Source organism: Poecilia reticulata, chromosome 17 (genome assembly GCF_904066995.2).
Source record: "Poecilia reticulata chromosome 17, P_reticulata-male-v2, whole genome shotgun sequence".
Lineage (NCBI taxonomy): Eukaryota > Metazoa > Chordata > Actinopteri > Cyprinodontiformes > Poeciliidae > Poecilia > Poecilia reticulata.
In genome coordinates, this window is record NC_088846.1 from 13139476 (window position 1) to 13164676 (window position 25201).

Below are 25201 nucleotides of genomic sequence, written 5' to 3' on the forward strand. Positions count from 1 at the left end.
AGACTGAAGAAGAGAGGGAAGGATGGGGGCTGTTGGAGGATGTGGTTGCTATAGATACTTGGCATGATGCCGGATGGAGGCAGAGCCAATTTGCATTCATTCAGATGATGGTTGCACCCACAATAAAAACGTCACTGGAGACATGGCATTCATTTCTATTTTGTATCCTTTAAGTTAAATGTTAAAACTATTTTTTAATTCTCATACAGAAAATATTAAAAACTAATTTAGTGCATTAATTTGTCCTACCTGCACCTAAGGAAATTTACTTATGCCTACAAATAAATGTTTTAATATTTGCACTGTTCAAGTCTTTCAGATCACATAGTAATTATTTCGTTTCTGGTCCAAGCCTTTAAAAATATACATCGTTAGTTTTGTTTTTTGACACTTAAAGCAGCAAAAGCAATTATTTTTCTCTTTTGTTCAAATTACAAGCAACTTCAATAAAAAAAATAAAATACACATATTCCACACTGTAAAGGCCAGTGCAGAGTTTTGCAGGCCTAAATGATTCCCCAAATTTGACAGCCAGAAAAAATAAAAATAAAAACAGCAGAAACACCCCCCCCAAAAAACAACCTATTTTAGATGTCTTTTTTAAAAATGGGAACCATTTTATTTCATTCTAACCATTCATATTCAATAGTTTTGACTTGGATTTGAACAAGATTTGGCTTTTAATTACCTCAGCAGCAGCTTAGTTCGACTTCATCAGGCCTCTAAAATAGACACAATGCTATATATATATATATATTAGTACAAATAAGTTTTCCTTTTTTAAGTGATGTTAAAATTAATTACTTGTACAAAACAAACATTAATAGGAGCAGTGAATAAATTTGACAATTATATGTTTGGCATAATGAAAATAGAGGGCAAGCAAATACCAAAATTAGAGACAAAATATGTTATATAAACATTTTACTGTATGTAACATTTTACATTCGCCAACCAGGGCCATTTAGGAACACATTTGTAGAACAATTTAAAGGAAACGCATCATCCTAAACAAGAGTCTAAACAAAGAAATATATAAATAAAAATATTCAATTGTATTTCTGTTCATTAGATTGCTAAATTAAACGAGATAGCAGGATTTTTACTTAACACATCAAATATGAAATCTCAGACACTAGAAGTTGACAATGCGGGGAAGCCTGGAGGTGAAAATAATAATGCAATATAAAACCGTAACGCATTGTAATAAAGTCAGCTGAACTTTAACAAAAACATTTTTTATGTTTTAGTTATTAACCAAGACATCAATTTGTCAGCAGTAAAACATTGTTCAAAGCAGAACTGAAGAGAAAACATGTTTATATAACAAACAGTGGAGCCGTTACTGCCAAGTTAAATGGTAAGCTTAAAATTAACAATTGTTAAGAAAATGTAAAATAATGTTTAGTTGGTCGTATCTGCGAGTCAAATGTTCCAGCATCTTTTCAATCTGCAATACAAGAAGAAGAGAGACAAAATTAACATGGTAATTCGGTTACAAAGTAAAGACACAGAAACTTAAAATATTCACAGGATCACAGAGATTCCCTAAAATATAAATAAGGGCTTTTTTTTTTGTTGTTGCTGGTGGAGTTACGAAGGACACACCCTCCTCATCACCACAAAATCTGTCTGCATCTCAGTCTGCACTCAGTCACCTTTGACCCCAAAAGTCTGGTGCATCACGAGAACGCACACAAGGAGACCCCACCATTTCCCTACCACACCCTGCCAGCAGGGAAAGCAGACACTCGTTCTGCAATGTTATGACAAACATAAGAACCCGACTAGTGGAGGAACAGCAGCTAATCCTGATTCGTTCAGACTTTCATCATCTAATCTATGAAGGAGGAAGAGTGTGCGTTTGAATCATTCAGCATCACCCATATGTCTGACAAACCCACTGTTCAATCACACTGGACTAAAAGTAAAGACGTAGCAGTGGATCATGGTTTTATTTTTAAATGAAATGTGAGGCTGCTTTTGGGGTCAACAAAGACTAATTTAAGAAGTTAAATATCAACCATGAAAATAATTCTATTTTTAAACAGACATATTGTGTGTAGATGCAATGTGTAATAGCAATTAAATAGTTGCATTTTATTTTCGTTACAAAACCTGTAACAAAAAAAAAACACATTTGGTTTTGAATATATTTGGAGAAATAGGTCCAGTACAAAATTGAGAACCGTCATAAGACTTGGTGTTGAAGCAATAATTTAGGGTTTGCATCCAGAATAGCTGGACCGACAGCATTAATGCTAATATGCTAATATCAAAATTGCTAACAAGCCGAGCTTCTTAACACAGAGGCAGTCATGGCTATCAAACAATACAGCTGTAGCTTTCAGGGAGAATGTCTAGTGGACAAATTTTAAGATATTGTGTCCAATATTAAATAGCTTAGCAATAATGCCAATGCTAAATTCACACTTGTTAGCTTGCCAAGTTTCTTAACATTGAGCCAAAGAATGACATCTTGGAGGCGTTTTTCAGAAGAAAAAAACAAAAAAACAAACGACATTTAATGTCTAGTTGTAAAAACAGATTTAAGACTTGTGTCTAGATTTAGATTTAGTTAAATGTTCCAGAAAATGCTTGCTTGCTGTGCTTTTGACTCTGATCCAGTTTGGACAGAATAACCTAGCAGAAATTCAGTTCTTAGCTAAAAGAGCGCAGCACAGCATTCAAATCAGAATCAATAATAATGTGTGAGAAACACACAATTTTTGACTCAATTCAAAAATACTTTATTAATCCAAGAGGAAAATGAAATGTTGAAAGACATAGCATTTTCTTCAAACAGTTGTAAATGCTAATGGTTGTTGGCAGGAAGGATCTGGTCAGAATACACTTTGTTGTACGAAAACAATAAGTGCTGTGCATGGTGATTTATTACAACAGGAAAAGACATCAAAAGTTAATTTTATTTATTTTTTCAATAATGTTAAGTCCTAACTACAGACATTTTTTATTTTATTTTTGGGGTCTGTTAAGCAGAAGGCCAAACAGATGATTTAAGAAACACTGAAATGCTTCTTAGTCATGGTTCTGCTACCCAGCAGGTATTCTTGCTGTGATAGGAAGATTTTCCTGCATTCATAAAACTTGATTATGGAGCCATCAAACAGAACTCTTATGGATCAGGTGTATTTTATGTTGCTTAGTCTGAGTTTGTGAGTTTTAATGTACATTTAGATGTTTCTAGATTAAGACTTTTAAAATATATGGTATGGATTAACAATATTCTGATGTCACACTATTGTTGGAGGTGCAAGTAAAACTGGACATAGCACCGAATTCATGTTAGGTAGCAGCTGGAAGAATATCTAGTCCACAGGCGTTAGTGTCATCTCTTTAATTTTTCTTTTTGTTCAGCTCAATCAAAAGCAAAACCCGCCAAATTTTACTAGTTGTGATTATACTTTCTATCTGAAACCCACATAATAAACTAATTCATTTCAGTAGAAACAAATAAAAAAAATTTCTATATACATATAAATAATTTCATAAAATATTACAAATAACTCACTAGAAGATTCTTAAAATTATTTAGAACTTTAACAGTTTTGCTTAGCATTACATTTTGAAAATACTTGGAATTTATTTGTGTTATAAAATTATAGAATTTGATGATTTAGCAGAGCTGTATGACCAAGCTTTGGGTTTAAGTCATCTTAAGCAGAATCTGACAATGAAGTTCTGCATGATTACCAAAATGGCTGTTAAACTTTTCACGTCCAACAGAAAATATCCCGCCTCCTGTTATATTAAAAGGTAAAAAAGAAAAAAAGAAAAAAAAGGCAGAGTACTAATTCCAGCCTTAAACACGAACACGCACACACACCCTCATTCTGAAATTGTGTCTGTCCAACAAAGACGTCCCAGCAGCTCCCTCATTATAAATACATGTCATTGGATCACAGCTAGTCTGAATCCCCGAGTCTGCTGCGCTCTAAGTGGCCGTGACTGAGCCCTGAATGGGTGGCCGAGCCACGGCTCTGCCAATAAAGCCAACCGTGTTTGTGTGTGTGTGTGGCTTCGGCCTGTGGGAAGAAAAGCCTTGTAGCAGGACAAGGTCAGAGGTTTGGATGACCAAAATGTACAAGCATGTGTGCAGTATATATATATAAACTTTAAAAATGAGTAAATAATTTTGGTGCAGAAATGGCTGGATTCAGCTGAAATGTGTTAACTGCTGCATGTGCGACGGTGGTTTGACTTCAAATCTGGGGCAATAAGTTTCCTGCTGCCTCAACAACAAAGCTGCATAAATCAAGTCCTAGTTCCCTTAGAGGGAGTGTGTGTGTGTGTGTGCATATGCATCATGTGTGAGTGTTAAGGAGCTCCTCCTATCTTGTTATGCAGGGGACATGTGAAAGTGTCTCTATCCCTGTGGAACCACAAACCAGGCCACAGCGTTGTTGTACCCTCATTCCTCCAACATCTTCCACCACCACTTCTATTTCCGACTCATGGCTCGGATCCCTTTCTGGGTTTTACAAACTTTTCCTCACACCACTTTCACTACACCTTGAACAAAGTCCAAAGAAGATCAACAAATTATTAGCCTCTTGGATCAATAAACTGTAGGGATGAACAGAGAAATTGCTCAGTGTTGGTATATCATGGTCATCAGTGTTCAATTATAAGGAGGAAGAATGTGGCGATGTGAATGGAAATCCTTCACTGGTTTGGAAATCTAAGGCAAATATGCAAGGCACACTTTCCAGATTTTATTTGAATAATAATCGCACATCTTTTTCGTCCCACTTCACAATTATGCACTTCTTTGTGTTGATTTATCATGAAAGAAGAACAAAACCCGCATATATTTGTTGTTAAAATGTGAAAACATGCAGATAAAGTCAAAGGGAGAGCAGCACCTTTTCATCAGGAACGGTGATCATATTGTACTAAAGTTAATCTGTTTTTATCTTAAGTTTTCACTCTCAGCCTGAATGAGACCTGAGCTCGAGGAAATGTTTGACGTTTGGAAATCTCCAAGCTAAGGTGAAATTTACAGAACGGGTAAAAAGAGTCCTAGTTTGGTAATGCTAGCCATGATAGTTACTAAGAGGATAAAAGTTATTTAAAATGTCAGCTCAACAACCAGCATCTCTTCTCTTGAAGAGGAATCAGAACTGACTAAAATGGTGCGCACAAAACTTTAAGATGTTGTCACTGGAGAATCTCAAGCAAATACTGAATGCCAATAAATAATATATTCATATTTCACATAAAAAAAAACCCCAGGGATTTCCCATGCTTCATATTTAGGTACTACCTCAATGTTCAAATGCAAATTGAAGCAAAACAAAAAGAGTCCATATTTCTTTGTTATATAAAATTTCCCACATATTATTTGGTATTAACTGCATATGCATGCCAATATTTTACATTTTTATTTGTAAAGCAATTTGAGAAATATGTATGCATGTAGGTTTGTGGTGACAACGTGCAGAAATCTTCAGGGTCTGAATAATTTGCATTATGCTGTAGATGCATTCCCTTCAAAGCCTGCTGTCTCACACGATGGAACGACCACAAAACGGTTTTGTTCCATCAGTCACATCAAACCATTTCTGTCAATGAGAAATTAAAATGTCTGTGTGAGAACCAAGATGAGATTTTTGATTTGTATAGCTTTGTTTTGTTTATTTGGTTTACTTTGCCAAAAGTTTCTGTCCAGCACCACCGTTATGGAAATGTAAAATTCCTTGTGAGGCTTTATAGATGCAAAAACAGTCATTTTAGAGTTTCAAGGAAAGTTGAAATAAAATAATGTAAAGGTTTTCAGATGATTATGAATCAAGTCACCAGAGGATGGACCCCCCCCACCCCCACAAAGAACAGAGCAGGGTGTGTGTGTAAAAGAGAAAACAAGAAAATAATTTAGCATGAAAGACGGACGGGTCCAGGTGGCATTTTAGCGGTGCAACATGCAGAAGACAGACATGTCCGCCCTCGCTGTCCCCACAGAGGCCGAGGCTGTGCCACAGCCAGCAGGTCTGTGGGCCTGTGGAGGGGACCGTGAGGGAGCCGTCCCCATCTGCGGAGCTAATGAAGCCTGAAGCCACCAGCATGAAGGAGTGGAGCGAGCCAGCGCTGCTGCTCCTTCGACCTCCCCTTACAAAGCTCCTAAAGAGATCAGGTGCTCCTCACTGAGGAGGCACTGTGAAATTCACCTTCAAAAATGTGAATGTGTCTGAAGATGTAAAGAGGCTGCAAAGGTGCGAGACCCTTCCCTCAACTTGCAACAATAGCTACAACGGAATGGTTAAAACAAAGCATGCCAATGTTTCAGAATGGCCCAGTCAAAGTCCAGACTTGAATCTAGATTGATATACTGGGAAAGATTTGAAAGTTGATGTAGCGATCCTATGATCTTATCAGAGTTTGAACTCTGTTGCAAAAAAGGGCAGAAATGTAATTCCCTAGCAGTACAAACCCGGATGGAGCCAGACGACATGAAGATTGTTCTGAAAATACTTTAGTGAGACCAAATACACAAGCAAAACATTTTCTGATTTTTCATTCTAAAATATTTTTACAACCACTCATCATTTTCCATCCACTTCACAATTGAGTGCTACGTCTTGTTGATCCATCTGATAAAATCGCAATGAAACCTGCTGACGTTTAAAGCCATAAAGTGACAAAATGAGAAACGTTCAAGTGGTATGAACACTTTCACTTTAAATCATTTTTAGCTAGACCAACATTAATATTTCTTGTTTTCCATTCGTACATTGAATAGAAGACATTACTCCTGTAATAATAAAAAAACTGATACAAAAAATTATTTTAAATCTTCAATTAAACCAAAACACGATGTCAAGATGTTACATTAAAAAAAAATAAAAATCTGGACGTTTTCCTTCACACATCATATTCATTGGCATATTTTTACTTGTGAAGCTACAAAAGTGATTTGTAAAGTTAATGTTTTCCTCATGTAAAGCATATTGCAAAGTATCACCAGGCTTTCTCTTCTCAACAAAAGATGGCGAAGTGCAAGTTTATAAACCGGCGCACTCTTGGCGATCTCCTCGATCATGGAAATGCAGAGCCTTGCCGCAAATGTTGCCGTCAATCAGTGAGAAATAAAAGACGGGCGTCTCGCTGCGGAGACCGAGACCAACATGTCAGTCAGAGAAGAAATGCCACAGAAAGGCAGAGGAGTGAGAAGAAAAGGCTTAGCAGACAACACAATCCCTCCTTTAGCGAGGGTGGTCCAACTACAGCCTGCCCGTCTTTCTGCCTGTCTGCAACAATATGATGAAGGACCCGGCCCGATCCTCTTTGAACAAACAAAACGGAGCCAATAATGGACAGGAGTGCTTATCAAATAGCCCCGCGATTTCATTTGCATTCGACAAGACCCAGACGATCGCCAAACACGCACACACATGGATATGTGCCACTCGTGAACCAGACAACCTCTTGACTGGCCTTGACCCTTGAACTCCAGGGTCCTCTTTCACCTGCTGCAGGACTATTCATGGTGGAGGGGCCGTCTAGCCGGAGCCTGGCTGATCTGCATATGTCCTCGCAGGATTCCCACGCTCTGGGCTCTGAGCTCACCGTGGCGATATTCATAAGGAAACATTATGAAGATCTGCATTGTGTCTGTCTCTGTGCTGTCTGACTTTTTGCTTGATGACCCTCGTTGCCATGGCTCAGAGCCATTGAGGCTTTTTTTTGCCCCCTTTCAAATGATCTGTAGGTATTCTACAGGACCACGTCTGACGGGCACACAAAATTTTGCTGCATTTGCAACACACGAGCGTATTATAATATAATGCCCGTCTTGCGTCGTTCCTCCCCCTCCCTCTGTGCCATGCTTCCCTCTCTTTGTTTCCATCCTGTACTTGTTTTGTTGTTTCGTTCGCCAGCACATCAAGGGTAAACTCCTGACTCGCCTTGCCTTCTCCTTCCTCTTCCTCCTTCTTGACAACCTGCCCATTGGCTGAGAGACGCTCGGAGCGCTCTCACTGGCTGCTGTAACCCACGGAAACGGTGATGCGGTGAGCGCCAGGCTCCCGTGTAGTAGGGGGCGTTTGAGGATTATTGTGAGAAATGGGTGAGAGCATCTTCTGATAATGTGACTGTCAGATGGGAAAGGGTGCAAAGCAGATAGCAGAGGGGAAGGCGACGAAGGGCGGGCGGGCGCAGCATATGGACGTCTTCGTCAGCCTATGCAAATGGGTCGAGACGTGTTCGCATATGCAGACAAATTCACCCCCCGCCATTCAGTTCTTCATTAATGGATCTTTCTAAAACCCAGACACCCCCATACGCCACCACCCCCTTCCTCAAATAATAACCTTTCGCTCCATCTACCCCCACCCTGTAGTCTGGACCCTGTAACCCATGTCTCCCTCGAACCAGACACCCTAAAAAACCTCCCCACCCCCCTTGTGGCCCCCCTACATGTCGTCCTCTCTGCTCTCTGCTCCTCAGCTCCCACGACCGGCAGACGGAGCCCATGATTCGCGTGACCGCCATTTTGCTGCCCACACCAGACCTAACTGTACGACGCAGCAGCTGCCTCGATGGGCAAAATGCAAATAGGAGCGCTGCTTTGTTGCTCAGCTGCCCTGATCAGATGAAGCAGCAGCGTCTCAAAAAAAACAAAACAAAAAGAAAAACACACCAGTTCAGGTGAATGTAAAAACAGTTGCTTGAGGTCGCACATCAACTCATGCAGGATTTAATTTTTTACTCGCAGTGCTATTCCGAACTCTAAAAACCATGCAGGTGGTTAATTTGACTAATTTACTTCTGGTTGGTGGGTTTTTATGTTTCATGAGACACTCTAAAGAAATCCATCACCCTGTGGTTTGTTTAGTACCATGGTAACCAGACATCCATGTGATGAACACAAGACCATCTCGGTCAGCATGCATCTGGACTTCATTGGGCCCGCAGCCCCTCGTCTTAATTAGACTCCGCTGGACCTTCTTTTCTTGGCTAATCTGTGCATTATGTACTTCTGTGTGTGAATGCGTGACGGGGCGATATCTGATTAAACAAAGCTCCGGCTTAATCCTTTGTACAGTGTCATTTGCAATGCGAGGAAATCGCATGCAAACACGAGCACCATATGGCACCGAATGTCTAGACGCTTCATCTCGTGGACGCTAAAACACCCATCCAATATTTTACGAGGTTCCCAACAGTTGAAGCCCGGAGTGGAAAAAACAAACATCCCCTCGCTCCGGCTTGTTTTCCCCACCAACGCCGCATTTGCTGGATCTGGCACTGACGAAGAATGCCACCGCCGCCTTTGGTTATAGAGGTTATGCAAATGCAATTAGCCCCAGATTTACATACAGCGACAGTTAACGGATGCACAGATGGCAGACGACAGCAATGCGCTCGGCGTCTTTGGCAGAGGAGGAAAGACTGGCGGCCATTTTGTCTGAAGCTGTGCCCATCTGGATGGAAACGAGCCACGCTGCATCACGCTGATGGTGACAGCAGTTTGGGAGCTTTGGATTTTTACAGTGCTGCTGCTGCAGATTGCACTCGAACTCTCCAAAGGCCAAGCATGTACAGTACATGCATGCACACAGAGCTTTTTCTATTCTAGAACATTTATTCCGTCTGTTCAAAGACTCTCAAATGATCATATTTTAATTTTTAAGCAAAAGTGCTCCAGTAAAGTCAGCTGATTTAGTTCTTAAGAGTTACTCTGTCTCTCATTCATACAGCACCTTGCAAAAGCATTCACATCCTTGTCCACATTTTGTCATGATACAGCCACAAATCAGTGCATTTTAAAAGAGATTTTACACAACAAAATGCCAAAACGTAGCATTAACATTAGAGTGGATTTGTGTTCAGGCCAACTTTTCACCAATACTTTTGTTTAAAAAGCAGAGCAACCAAATAGTCCAGTTGGATGTAATTTGATCTCAGTATAAATCCAGATGTTCTGTGAGGTTTGCCAGAGAATACTAGCGAACAAACGGCATCATGAAGACCAAGGAACACAGCAGACAACAATAAAGTTCTGGAGAAGATTAAAACAGGGATAGGGAATAAAACATTAACATAAATGCTAAAGTGCTCCGTTCAATCCATCAACCGTAGCTGGAAAGAGCATGAAAAACTGCCCAAATATGGCAGGACACCAAAACAGACAGGTCTGGACAAGGAGAGGATTAATCAGAGAAGCAGCCAAGAAGCCCGTTTAACTCAAACAACTATACGTCGCATAAATCTGGTAAAAAGGGGAACAAAGGGAGCAACAGGAAGTCTAGTTTATTTCGAGCCATTTAAGGGACACAGTAAACATTTTTCCTACATGCAAAAATCTAAATGCATAGGAAAACTAACACTCATCACCATGAACAATGCATCTCTGAAGTGAAACATGGTGGATGCAGCATCATGCTCCAAACATGATGCAAAAGACTTGAGACTGGGCAGATTTTCACCTTTAAGCAGAAAAATGACCCTACGGAAAGTCAGATTTTCTGAAAGTGTTTGGAGCAAAGAAAATTTATATTCTATTCTACTGAAACCGAAAGCTTAATCTGAACTAAAAAGGTGAGACTTTGTTTTACCTTCAGGTTAATCAGAACAACATTGTTGAAGACCTGTGGCTTAAAAAAAAAAAAAGTCCAGGTCTAAATGCAAATGAGAGAGTCTGTCCAGCTTGAGCTCTTCTGTCTAGAGATGTTCAAATTTGGCAGAGACACACCCCAAAATATTTCTACATCAACTACTGAGGACTTCATTCATATGTAAGCTACACCAACTTTAAAAATGATGCATCATTTCCATTTTACAACTATCCATTACTTGGAGCTGATCTGTCAGATAAAATCCTAATAAAAATGATTGTTTTGGTAAAGTGACAAAATTCAAAAGACTTCAAATGGTGTTCAAAGTTTAGTGAAGCTCCTACACGCACACACACACACACACACACACACACACACAATTACACACAGTAACACACATAGTATTTCAGATAATTTCTGATTATGTCACAGAGATACTTGCCATTTTACTGTCTCCACTGAAATGTTTCTGATAGTCAGGCCTCTTCTCTTTCCAGCCAGTTAATAATATGAACGTCTGAAATTGAATAATAAGCATGATGGGGTTAAAAAAAAAAAAAAAGGGAAAAAAAAAAAAAAAAGTTCAATCATCATTTTCCGGTGCGTCTGCTTTTGAAAGACATCTGTCTGGAGCTCATCATTGGAAATGTGAGCCAAGAGTGGAGGTGGAAAATAAAGATCGCAGCGTCTGTTTGTCAAATGTGAAAACTTGTTGGGGAATAAGCCGTGGATGAGCTGAAGATGGAAAGTGAGTCAAAGGGAGGACTTCCAAGCTGGTTGCCAGAGGCAGAAGGTGGTGGGATGTGTCAATCTCGTGATGGGGAAAAAAAAAAAGAAAAAAAAAAAGAAAAAAAAAAAAAGGAATATGCCTCAGAGCAGTTTTTTAAAACTCTGGGTATCATTTGGGGAGAAACACCCCTTCAGCAGAACCACACGCAGCCAGTTGAGATCAGGGCTGAGGTCCAGAGAAGGAGCTGGGGCTGCAGCTGAGAGAGACGCGCAGGGGATGTCCTTTGCAGGTCTGCAGGGCCTCCGGGCCACACACTTAAAAACACAGGAAACCCCACTCAAAGCTGTGAAGATTCTGTGTTTCATATCGATTTCTCTAGCACGCTGATAGCTCCAGAGGTGATTTTTGCCTTCAGGGACCTTCTCCATCCTTCCCAGCCCACTCACTAGCTCCCCGGCTGGGCTTCGCTGGGCTCCGCTAGACCCCTGGATGGAGGTACGAGCCACGGGAGATGAGGAAGAAGACGAGAGGCCCCCGGCAATGATGATGAGCTGCACCGGGTCGCCGGGTTCAGTCATCCACCAGCCTTTATCCAGCCTTCTAGCCACCCACCCTCGTTTCCATCTGAAAAAAAAAAACAAGGCAAAGCAGAGTGTTTTTCAAAATCTCACCTTTAGCACTCAGCATCCCTCTGCTCAATGCAAATGCAAATGTAAACACTAACACTTTGATTAAAAATATGTGGGAAGAAAACGCCAACTTGCTCTTTTGTAACCCGCCCCAAGGCTCTTGCTGCTGCATACCAAAAAAACAAAACAAATAAAAATGCTCAAACTGCTGTGTGCAAAGCAAAGCAGCCGTCTCTGCTCCCATGTAAAAGGGCTACATATAAATCTAAATCTACCAGGTTAAAATAATCACACTATAACCTCTTCATTTGGAAAATAGCGGTAATAATTTCATCTTCACAGAGTCCTTTGTTGGTATTCGTCTTGAAATATTCTGAATGCTGTTATCATGCTAATACGATAAGGTCCTTTGTGTGCTTCTTTGTTCTTTTTTTTTCTGAGGGAAAAAAAAAATGAATTGCTGGGGCCTCCTTTTAGCAACCATACACCCACCAGCCCTCAAATTTCCTTCGAACCAGCTACAAAGCATATTCATCGTATTTTGAGTTGCTTTAAAAAAAAAAAAAGATACAGAAAGCGGCGGGTTAAACGGTCTGAGGTCAGATATGAGAAGAGTTTTAGTGAATTTCAGTGTGCCGTTACGTGCCGCTTTAAAAACAAACAAAAAACCCAACAACAAAAAAAACAAAAAGAATTACAACATAATATAATAGCAAAGCAGCCCGAGACGCCCCTGGTTCGCCCTGCTGGGGAGGAAGGTGACGTGGGGGCGAGATCAGGTGAGCTTGAGGAAGATTCAGACACAATGCCCCCATTGAGGGGGTTCAGGCATGGGTGTTAACTCGCCATTCCTTCACACACAATGGCCCCCCCACCCCCTCCACCAGAGGCAGTGCAAGGGACAATGTTGGTTCAGGGCAGCCCTCCACGCGGTGTGAAAGAGCGGCATTATTAAGATGGGAGCCAAGAGGGCCCAGGGAGCTGGGGGGGGGGAGGAGGAGAGAGACAAACAGGAGCAAGAGTGATATGTTTGGGTGCAGGGGGGACAGAGGAGAGGCGAGCACTGTGATCCGTGGCTTTGGACTTGAGAGAGAAATAAATCTCACAGGCAGCATCACAAATCATGACGTTTGAAAAAAAATCTCCGAAAGGCTTTTTAGCAATATTCAGAACCGTTACTGTGATAAAACAAAGAAATGATCAGGGTACAAAGGCTGTGTAAATTTGAAGGTTGTATAAATTCTTCAGGTTTGAAATGAATTATGCAAGACGCATCATGTAATAATTTCCTTAGTGATGACCTTTGAAGCATGAAATAAAGACTTCAGGTACTTTATTTTTATATTAACTAGTTTCCTTTGCGATACTTTAATAATATTAAATACCTGAATCTGTCTGAACAATATAGCCGTCCAAGAAATGATCTTCTAGATATCATAATGTTCATTTGTTAATTTTTGTTCAATATTTATCTTTTTTTCCTTTTTACTCTGAGCAAGCAGTTACATTTGTCACAAATATCTGCTTTCATCCACACATATAAAAATACAACAGATGGACAGAATAATTGAATGTCAACATTATGCACATCCATGTTGTGCAGTCAGTAGTATTGTTTTTAATGTTTTGTTATTTTTGTTGTTTGGGTCTCTGTGTGAAACATTTTCTTTTATATGAACATGGCAAAATAGTTATTGCGTTGATTAATTAGCCATTAATTATTACTCATTCAGCTTAATGACATAACACGTGCTGCCTTTTTGACATTTCACCATTCAGTCCTGCAGCAGAGTTGTAGAATACAGACGACACGTCATAGCAAGAACAGGAACTTGGGATACAAAACCTGAAGTTGGGATAGTTGACCATTCAGCATGCTCCCTTTGCTTGGCGTTTCAAGGTCAAAAGGCTAAAAATCAGTAAGTCAGGATAATGTTGTATTTTAATTGAAAAGAATATAAATTTTCATGTTCTTATATCTGGCTGTTATTCGAGGTGAAATGACAACAGGAGCTAATGAAAGCTCCAAGCTGCCAAGGTTTGCAGATGAAAGACAAAGTGTCAACTTTCTTAACATTTGGTTTGAGGTGGTAAAAAATTATCCATATTATGAATTCAATGCAGAATTTGTACCAAACATAAAAGGACAAAAGTGTGTCCACTGATTTTGATGTCAAGTGGTCCAGTGAGATTAAACACTTTTGGTATGATAACCTAGAATAAAAATGCCACAGGTAGTGTCAAAAATGTTTTATTTTAACATCATGTCATATTTTAATATTATCAAATTGTTCTTAGGTAAAAAAGGAAAGCAACAACCATTTATACTGCTGCTAAAATAAAAACATTTTGGTTAAAATGTTAACTTAAATGTGCTTATAACCAAAACTTATAGATTTTTGCCTCCAGTTCTTGCTCTCACAAGCTGATTTTTTATTTAGTCAGGCTATTTGCTAAGGTAGCCATTCTGCATACGAGCCGCTAGCAACCACTAATTGTAAACTGGGTTAGCTTTGTAATGGTGACATAGACACACTCTTGGTCGTGCCCATGAATTATGAAGAAGCCACATTTGTTTTTGTAGACTAGCTGAAATGCCTTCTTTCAGCCAGTTGACCAGAAGTGTGCAGCAGCAGGTGTGGGAGGGAAATGCAGCCCAAGAAAACTCTTGTCATGATCTCACCTTTTTTGGCGTCTAGTAAAAAAAAAAAAAAACATTTTAAACTGATGCTTCTGAAAGTACAATTCTTCGGTACGTATCAGATTGAGCTCATGCTTGTTGCTTCTGCTCAGCGTAGATGCATTGTTCTGGGTGCAAAGCTGACAGTTAAGATGATGGTAAGTGCATACGCTTTTACTCTGCAGGTAAATCTCCTCAGTCATAATGAAGGGGGGGAGCTTGTCGTTTAAAGAAGGAGAAACTCCCAGCCCAGATGTTTGATGCCACAAGGCTGCAAAGGTGGTTAGGAGGGAGATGCAAGAGAAGCTCAAAAATGTTTATGGAGATCCAGCACCTCTCTGGGAGACTAATAGAATCCTTTGGCTGGAGTGAAAGCTCATTGTGCCAGTGTAAAGGATTACACTGGTAAACTGGTAAAACAGGGGAAAAAAAGAGCCCAAACACTCTCTGCCTGCCTCCTACGGAGAGGCAACGAACCATCGAACAATGAGGGGGAGAGCATGCTGCAAGCTGACTCATTTTATCAAGAGAGGAGAAAAACCTCTCGGAGGGGCGGCGAGTTCATATACATGCATGTGCACGGGCAGAGGCGCAGAAAAATACCAGTTGCAGATGGAGGGGGAGATGGGGAACAAGGGGACATGTTAACGGCGGCTCCTGTATTGGAGGGTAATATGGGCAAATGATTTCTGTCTTGCCTCTGTGTCTGCATCCTGAGTGACAGTTTACAATCTCTGAGGCAGCAGGCAGGCCCAGCAGGCTGGCTCGTTGGCTCTACAAAATCCCTCATTTCCTAACCTATTTTTTCCCCTTTTCCTCCACCTTCATCTGGTTTCAGCCGTCTATAATCGCCGCTGGTTTTCTGACGTAACCGCACTTTAACTCTCCATTAAAAAAATAAAAATCACTCCCATTTACCTTTTTTTTTTAAATCACATTTTAAGCAGAGATGCAAGCTTGTATTTTGTTAAACAATACAGCCTCTTTGGTACGTTTTCTCCAGGATAACTCGGTAAATACGAGTCCATTTCTGACAGGAACTGTGACCGGAGTAAATTTCCCACAGTTATCCCAAACAGTCTGCATGTAAAGCACAACCCACCTCGCGTTTGCCATTCGGATGGAAACCAGGTGGAGCATAATGCATCATCTGCATCCTGCAACACCACACTGAAAGACTCCTTCGCTCTCTTCATCTCTATTCCTTCAAAGGCAGCCGTAAACGCGCTCAAACAGCGGGATACGCACTCGGCTAACAAACCTCATTAAGGACCCTATACACACTTTCTCAATGCCAACACTAGCTGTCACACATCTTCCTTTCAATGCACACACCGGCAGCCACACTGACCACAACAAAGCATCTTTACAGAGCTAATTAGAGAGGCTCTCCCTCTCCATTTTGAAGCTCATCTGAATAGGAGGGAACATGATAATGAGGAGAGCAAGATGAGTTGGAGACCGAGGGAGAGTCAGGCAGGAAGAGAGCGAGAGTGACGATAGGACGCCTGTTCTTCTATTCACAAGGATAGATGGTACATTTTTCTTTTTTTTTTCTCAGACTAGAATTAAAGCAAATGGCTCCAGGAGGCAGGGGGACCTGAATTAGTGTGACACCGCTCTGTGAATCCCTGATGCAGCGATGGAAGTAAGCCAGGAGGGAAGTGAACGCTGCACCATTTTGTTTGGTGTGCCATGCCTCATCCAGAGAGGGATAGAAGGGATGTATGGGAGAGACCAAGGGAAAAAAAAAAGAAGCAAGAAGTAGATCTTTGTGATGTTTAAATATGTGTGTGAACTCGTATTACAGACATAAATGAGGCATATCTGTTAATAAAATTATGAGACATGTTTTGGGACAAAAACAAAGCCCCTAAAATGCAAATGTGGAAGTCTTTAGGTGATTTGATGATTTGGGTTTACTTACATTTACAGAAAATGAATACAAGTTTCACTGTGGTCACGCAAAGGTGACCAAGTTTGAGGTGATGCCACTGATGAAGCCAAGTTTAACAGTGAATGGAAGCATCAGATTCTGCAAAAATTACAGGAATATTGCAAAAATTATTTAAAACGTTTGGCTTTTAAATAGAAACTGAGTTAATGCTCAACTGCGTTATGTGCAAGGATGTCTCTTTTCAATTTCTTTCCTACTCCATTTTCAAAAAGTATGTATTCTTACAATAATCTGTATGTACCGTTTTTAGGAGAAAAATATTAAAAATATTCTCAAAAGGGGCAAAAACAAAGTGGAGTTTTAGATAAATTAAGTCCTTTACTGTTTCAGCCTCAGTTTTAAGTTCAAGTTGAAGTTATGACCCAACTGTTGTCTCGTGAAGCCTGCTGACCCCTGATGGGAGTGCAACGCATTCAGGAGGGAGTAGCAGGCGAACCCCCCTCCCCTCCCCGTCACCTCCCAGACAGCTTGTTAATTTGCACAACTTTTATGCTGCACTGTCTCTGGTCTCTATGCGTGTGCATGTGCCTATGTATACGTGTGTGTGTGTGTATATATTAGCGACGGGACTTGACCCTAGCGAGCCGCGGCAGTGTTTCGCGTCTTGCTGGGCGTGGGAAAAAGACGGGACCCCTTTTCACAGCTGCCTGGCTGAGACCTAGACTGCTTGGGCCCCCCCCCTCCTTCATAACCCCCACTTTTCTGTTCATGCACCCCCTTTCTCTCTTGTCCAAGAAACCCCCCCCCCTCCCTTTCTGTTCCATTCAGACTCCAGCATGCCGTTTCAAAAGCAGGACCCCCTTCCCAGCCCTTCATAAATGCATCTCATTATTCAAGCCCTACTTTGCATAGCGAGTCCAAAGAGATCTCCACTCGGCTCGTGAGGCCTGAAGACCCTCAGCCTTTTCGGACCGCACAAGTGTAAGTTTCGATTTGCTAATCTTCCCCTCCCATGTTAATATTTGTTTTAAAAAGCTAAGTGCACACTTTCTAAACCGTCTCGCCGACGACACAGCTCTACCTAATGCATGTTCTGGGACTAGCTTTTAAGTTTTGTCATAAATGAAGCAAAGAATCTGCACAGCAAAAGCTGATGAAAGGACAGTTTAGCATGACGGATAGCAAGAGCGTCGCTGGTCTGTATTCCATCTGTCACTTGCTTTTGTACAGTACCCCTCTTTCACACACACACACACACACACAAACTCAAAATCCTCCCACCCCTTCTATCCCCACGATTGCAACTGGCTGCATTGCATTACTGCAGAGATTTATCTCCCATCAGCCTGTATAATACTGTGGTTATAATTTACATCCACTTTAGAAAACAGCAGGACAGGCTCCTCCTTGCATATGCTAATGTAAAGCTTGGGAAAATCTTGGTGACTTAAAGAGCTCCACAGCAAATTTGAATAACTGGGGTTTCTATTGAGGCTCCAAGGTTGTGCTACCATGAACATGTGACCTTGCTTGACAATATGCAGTTAACGTCTAATTCCTAATTGCTCGGCTCGTCATGGGAAAAATCCTGAGACATTATCGTTTTAAGATTTAGCAAAAAAACATTTTCATTTCATCCATGAATCTTTGTTCAATGTTTTCGACCTTTCAGATTTCAAAGTGTGGAAATTTGGACTCAAAATATTTGCACACTTTGCTAAAATATGAACGTGCTCTTGCAAATTGTGCCCATGCTAATCACACGACTTTAGATAAGGGGCGGTGGCTTGTCAAAGCATTAGGGTAGAAACGGACAGAGCCACCCAAACACTCTTTCCACATGAGCAGGTCCAAACCCTAGGCAAGCCTCCATGCTCCTAACGGGATAAAGAACTGCAGCAAAGATTACACGGCCACCTCTCCTGCACCTACGGCACACTACCTGACAAATGGGATCACGGTGGTTAAAGGGATAAAAACAGCTGAATGCAAGAGAAGGAAACAGAAAGCTGTGTGTGTCTGAGAGCGAGGAAGGTGAGGGGCGTGATGCACAAAATGGAAAAAAAAAATGCAAATACTTCAAAAGAAGAGAGTAATGATGGAATTCAACATGGAGGCTCTGGTTCATTCGCTCAGATCAGGACGTTTACACTGCAGCATGCAGCCTAGTGCCGTCACACACTGTGCATTTCCTGTATACAAATGTTATTCATTTGAGTCTTACGCTAAAAAAGCAGATGTCTTAAATGAACCTTTTTATTTGATTAGAACTTGTTCTGTTGGGATTATAAGAGTAAATGCACAGAACAGGATTTTCTTTGCAAATATAAATTTTCTAACATTCTTCCCAAACATTTATCTGAAGAACAATGGGAATTTTGATGCATGAAATATATAGGAAATCATAATTTTAGCTGCATTTGAACTGTTGATCACCAGTCATATCTGATTAAGGACAAATTGTCTGACTCATCACCAACTTTATAACCACGATGTTCCTCTTGTACGCAGGTTTTTCATTTTACACCTGTGTAATGTTGGTCACGGTCACTAAATAAATGAAACTGATGGAGGATTTTTGATACCACCTTTAGTAACTTGTCATGACTTATGGTTAGATGGCATCCTAGGTGAGTCAGCCTTCTTTTTCATGTTTTCAAAAATAGAATAAATGTTTAACTCATCTATAAATTACTTTTAAATTATTATGAAAAGCAGAAATTCCCCACATTTTATTGATGCAGGTTTTTAGATATTGAACAGGAAAATGCAGTACAGATTCCCCTCCAAAGAAGCACCAGTAGCGTATTTAAAGATACAAATCAGACATTTCATAATCTAATGCTTGTTCAGGGACAGCCTGACTTTAGTCATCGATACCATCCAGAAAGTCAGGCCATCCTAAGCAGTGAAACATATTGCCCAATGAAAAAACCACCACTGCTGAAACCAACAATCAAGTCATATTTTATGTTACAGAAGTCAGCTCTTTGAGAAATATTGTTCTGCGAGTTCAATAAATATTAGCCACAAGGAGGTTCCTTAGATTTATATTGGTTTGATCAGCGGTCATAAGCTTTATTTCATAAGAACCAATTGAGATTAAGAACCTTTTTAAGCGTGTAGGATACAATAAACTAAATGTGAGATTTGAGAGTTTTCATGACCATTTATTTACCTCCATAATTAATGAAAAATGCTTCCAAAGAAAAGAGAGACACTGATATTTAAAGGTTTAAGTACACAGGAAATGATTTGATTGTTGGAACAAAATGGGAATGTGAGAGTATGTGAATACATATTTGTGGTGTGAATTCGCAAACAGGAGAATTGACCCAGAGACTTTTTCAATTCATGCCGTCTTCATTTGTCTTTTTCCACCTTCAACACCATAATATGGATAACAATCAGCCGCCTGCAAAGCTCCGCAGCAAACTAACAACTCTATAAACAAAATTGTCTTCAAGCTCCCAACATCTCCTGATTTTTTATTTTTTGCAGCGGACGCACAACGTCCTGCACATCTGCACTCGACATCAAGAGTTCTGCCATTTTGAATATTTACCTGCAGGCTGACAGTCGCTCCTCATCCTGTTTACTGGCAGATTTTCTTCAACGCCGGCTAGTGCAACCTTCTGGAGCAGGACTGACAACATTTTCCTACAAATACAAAATAAAACACTTATTACTGAAGCACTGTATATGAGAAAGAGTATTATTAATTATTTTCACAAAGGAATTCATGCACATGTGTTGACCTTGCCACAATGGCAGTCTGTTATATTTTTCTGGTTTCTCTTAATTGTCTACTTCACTAAATACAATATTATGCATAAAATAAATCTTAATTGATATAGAAATGCAATAAAAAAATTGGAAGTTACAAAATCCAAAAAGATGGTGGACTAAATATTTTTCTAGGCAGTTTAATGAAATCTGACAGTGTATGAATACAATGATTGTAAAAAGAAAAAAACCAAAAACAAAACACCCTTTGATCTTAAATTGAGCATAAAATACAAATTGCATAACCTCAGCATAATTTAACCTTTCACCAATTTATATTTGCTCTGCCCGACATCAAAACCAGAGATACGTACACAACAAAAATAAAACCCAGATTTGAGCACTCTTGTTCAACAGTGCACATCAAATACTGTCAGTCATGGTCTAAATGGAGCATGCTGGGACTTCAGGGATATTCAGTCATCTTTGAGGCTTTCCAATTCTGCGCCAAGAATAGATCAAACTCTACAGCCGATGTCCTATTTAGCCATTACCGAGCAGGCGAATGGAAAAACAATTTACTTATAGTGTAACAAATTTGAATGCATCTTCCATGTCCAACTATGACTGAAAGCTTGTAACAAAAAAAAAAAAACCTTGTGAGCAAGGCCTTTGTTGTATGATGGACCAGGGTTTTTGGTTTCAGATTCACAAAATATGCATTTTTACTTTTCTTTCCAATGAATGGGTGCTTGGTGAGCACATTTAACATTTCCAAAGTAAAATTTGAAAATGAGATGTTTTATTTCACTGTTTTTTATGTTGGATGTTCATTAAGCAACTAGATGAAATGAATGATGCAGCTCCATCTCTGAGCTAATCATCAGTCCAATTATCACTGCATGTAACAAAAGAAAGCTTTGAGCACATGACCCATGGCTTCTTTATCGTTTTTGGTCAATTTTAGTGCCTGACTTGCGTCAGCACACAGACGCATTGCATAACTACGTAGCCGTGTTACTTTTACAAAAATGAGGATATCTATAGATGATATGTGAAGCAAAGGTCGTTTTATAAAAAGTATTTTCATATGGAAGAGGCTTAAAAACCTAGAAGTCGATATGTACCTCAAAAATCAAATCCATCCGCAACGGCATGCCTAACAGAGTGCGATTCAGACACCAGACACCAGTCCTACAAATCCTCCTAAACCAGCTCAGTTAGAAATATACCCGTTGTATCAAAATATACCCATTAGTCTTTGACCTATTTCTATCAAAGAATAAAAACTACAGATCTCCTAATTAATAGGAATGCTAGTTTGGTTCGATTGGTGTTGAACTTAATAGCACCAAAAGACAAAATGATGTGTTCTTTCACCATATTGATCATTGCATCAACAGGAAGCAATGACAACTCACACTATGAACTACAATGGCTTATATTTAATCCATCTTAAATGTTTTTAGTTCCAGGCTTGAAAAGCAGTTGGATTTGCTTGCAGATATGCTCTGTGATTAGGATAACTTAATATAATCCTATACTATGATAGTTTTAACATGGTAGCACCCGTTCACAAAAGGTTATGAGAAAGAGTGAAAGAAATGCAGATAAATTGCTTTTTACAAATTTTATACACAAGGCGGCCATTTTTGACTGGAAAATTAGTTGGTTGGAAAGAAACTATCCCTCTTACCGTTTTGACGTCAAGCCAGCTTTTAGTTATTTTTTAGTTTCAATTTCAAACTGGACACATAACTCGTAATCTTCAACCAATCATACAAGAGCAATGGATGAGGATATATTTTTGCTTGTTATATTTTTTATGACATGATCCAGCAAACTGAAACATTTCAAGTCCTGTAGAGTCATAGTTTAGAGATACCTTTCAAGTTTGGCCAGTAGTTAAAAAAAACACATGAGCGTTTAGTGAGATAGCACCTCTCAGTCAGTGTGTGTGTGTGTGTGTGGGCCCCATGTGGGTAGGTGACCACTGAGTGGGCCCACATAAGCTGACTAAGGCCTAATTCATACCTCATGGTTCGCTCTACAGTCCGCTCGATTGCAAAGCCGTGGTAATGTAAATTTTGTCAAATGTACTGAGTCACTACAGAATTACTGAAGACATCTGCATGCTGGCCAGATTTTTGTGATTTCAGTGAATGTGGACATTCCACAAGGAAACGATGATGCTCCCATACAAAGGGCGCACAGAAAATGCAGAGTAAGTTCACAATTGCCAGAATAAAACAGCGTTTGTAATTTCCCCCCAAATTGAATAATTTGACCTTCAGGAACAACAAGGCAACTAAAACTGAATATATTTATATATATATATATATATATATATATATATATATATCCTGGAGAAATTTTTTTTCCCCACTTCTGGGTAGATAAGGGCACAAACACACTTTCATTCCTTATGAGGCTATAATGAAAACTATCGCCGAGTGGAAAACTGTGGCTTACCTGATCCAAAAATAGTTAAAAAAAACAAAAAAAACCCAAACAAGTTCCAAGCGACATATGCTACAGCTTTAAATACAAACCATGTCAGCAAAACAAGGAAGGAGCTGTATGGACGTCTGAGCTGGGTCTAAAGTGGTTGATGATCTAGTCTGGATCAAGATGCACTGAAATCACACACTTTTGGCAAATCTGCAACCATATTGCAACATAACGCAATATTTGCATGAAAGCTGTATAAAGCTGGAAGGCTGTCCTTGTAGTCTGCTGACATTTGGTAGATTTTTTTTTTTTAGTTTGCTCTCATAGGATTAAACTAAGAACATAATGGATCAAGCAATGTTATTTACACATCCAAAAAGCCAAAAACACTGCAACAGCGTTTAAATTCCCGAATGAGTATTGTGGACCATTGTCAGCTACATGTAAGACCCATTTATACGAGTCCCACATTTTACCCAGAGTGATCAATCTTGTACTAGCAATTCACATGCTTATGATAAAGTGTGTAACCTGCAGATAATCCCAGTTGAGGCCCATTACCTGCATGTGGTCCATATGGAAATGTTGGCTAAATGTTTGAGTATCACCGTCTTGGATATTATCGTTTTAAAGGAAGAGGGCATTCACACATTACTTGCCTAAATGAAGTCTACACGCACTTTCGGACAAACATGTAACCACAATAACACACGTGACACATCACAGAAAGCCCTCGACTGATTCTGCTGCTGCCAACACTGTCACGTGAGCCGTGGATCGACCAATCACGTGAGCCCGTTAACCATTTCTGTCGCTCCCTCAAGATATTACCGGTGTAACACCCACATAGTTATGAGAACTACAAACATCCCACTTTAAGGGCGTTCAGGGTCGTTCCCAACACGCAGCACGCCCGTATGTCCCAAAGTTGGACACATTTGTTGGACATAAACAGGCCGAGGTATCAACGAGTGAAGCAGGCTCAATCACGCCCTCACACACACACACACGCACGCAGGCAGGTGGCTCCCCGTAAGCGTTGTCGGCAACGAGGATGGTTTCAAATCATTCTGGAGGTAGTTTCACCCAAGCTCCTTCCATCATTCCTCCTCGTCCTGCTGCTGCTGCTCCAGCTGCGGCGGCGCTCAGCATCCGTCCCTGCCGATTCCTCCTCGCTGCCGCCCCGGCATCCTCCTCCTCCTCCTCCTCCTCCTCCTCCTCATCCTCCTTCATGCCGAGCGGAGAGTCGGCCGTCAGCTCCGAAGTGCTCGGCGTCAGTTCGTACTTTCGGTTCTCTAGCTTTATGAAATTAAAACTCATACAGCTAGATAACCAAAGACACAATCTGACCCGCTGTCTCTTAAAGGGGCCGCCCCGCAGAGGGAATACATACAGAGGAAGGATAGATGGAGAGAGCCTTCCTGTGGTCCTTCTGCACCGACTCCCCTCCACCCCCTTCTCTCTCTCTTTTTTTCTGTCTCTCGAACACACACACACACACACACACACACACACACACACACAACCACACATCCCCTCACACACACGTAGATGGAACGAGATTCTCACCATAATCAAACACATTCACTCCATTTCATGGTTTATCGCTACATTAAGTTGAAACAAAGTTACGCACGTCTAGGATGAGGCAACTAAACGCATCAACACTTTTACTAGCAGATTGACTCCACTCTACAGCATGTGCTTAAAAAAAAGTCTCCCCACCACATATGTGCTGGTCAGTCCTGCAGTTTATGTTACATAAAGCTCTGGAAACCCCTCTGAGCATGGTGCAACCCACCTCTACACATTTAGATGTGGCAGCTTTTGCAGTTATGGTTGCCGTTTCCCCCCCAAATTTCAGCATCAAATATATGACCTAAACTGACATTACAAATACTATAGCTCAGCTTTGAAAACTCAAATGCACAAGTGATGCTGAAAAGCTAGTCATGCATGCTAGAAACACAAAACTTGTTAATAAGCTGGTATCCTACTTACTTGCTCATTGGCCAACTCCATTCATTTATGCTCCACAGGTTCTCCTTTGGAAATGTTATCTAAATTACATCGATAGCTGCATCACCTCCGATGAACTCGCCGATTATTAGTGCAACAAAGTGCCCCCTATATTTGTGCGGACTGCGCAGCATCCCGTCCCTCACACACGCAGGCTGCTGCTGACTGAGAGCGCACACTGAAAGCTGAGGGGATAAACTCCGCCTCGGATGGAGAGAGAGAGAGAGAGAGAGAGAGAGAGAGAGAGAGAGAGAGAGAGAGAGAGGCGGGAAGCACGGATTATCAAAGCCAACGTGAAAATGAATGCAGGTGCCTGTCAATCAGGGAGCCGATTGTCCCAATTATCCTCATTATTGGGGCTCTAAACACGCACGGCTGCGTGGATTATCACCAGCAGCCAATTAGCACCGGTGCAGATGGGAACGAATCAAATCTGATTCCGTAATTACATACGTGCAAAAAAAAAAAAAATTAAAAAATTGATGCTCCTTT

General features: G+C 40.5%; 1 long non-coding RNA gene across 1 annotated transcript; it reads right to left on the reverse strand.

Annotated features, from left to right (window-relative positions):
* Positions 1–907: 907 nt before the first annotated feature.
* On the reverse strand, positions 908–24893 carry LOC103479429 (uncharacterized). The gene is made up of 4 exons (XR_535944.3): positions 24692–24893; positions 20079–20173; positions 11020–11931; positions 908–1450 (listed from the first exon to the last, which is right to left on the reverse strand). It is a non-coding gene; the product is annotated as an uncharacterized LOC103479429 (long non-coding RNA).
* Positions 24894–25201: the final 308 nt, after the last annotated feature.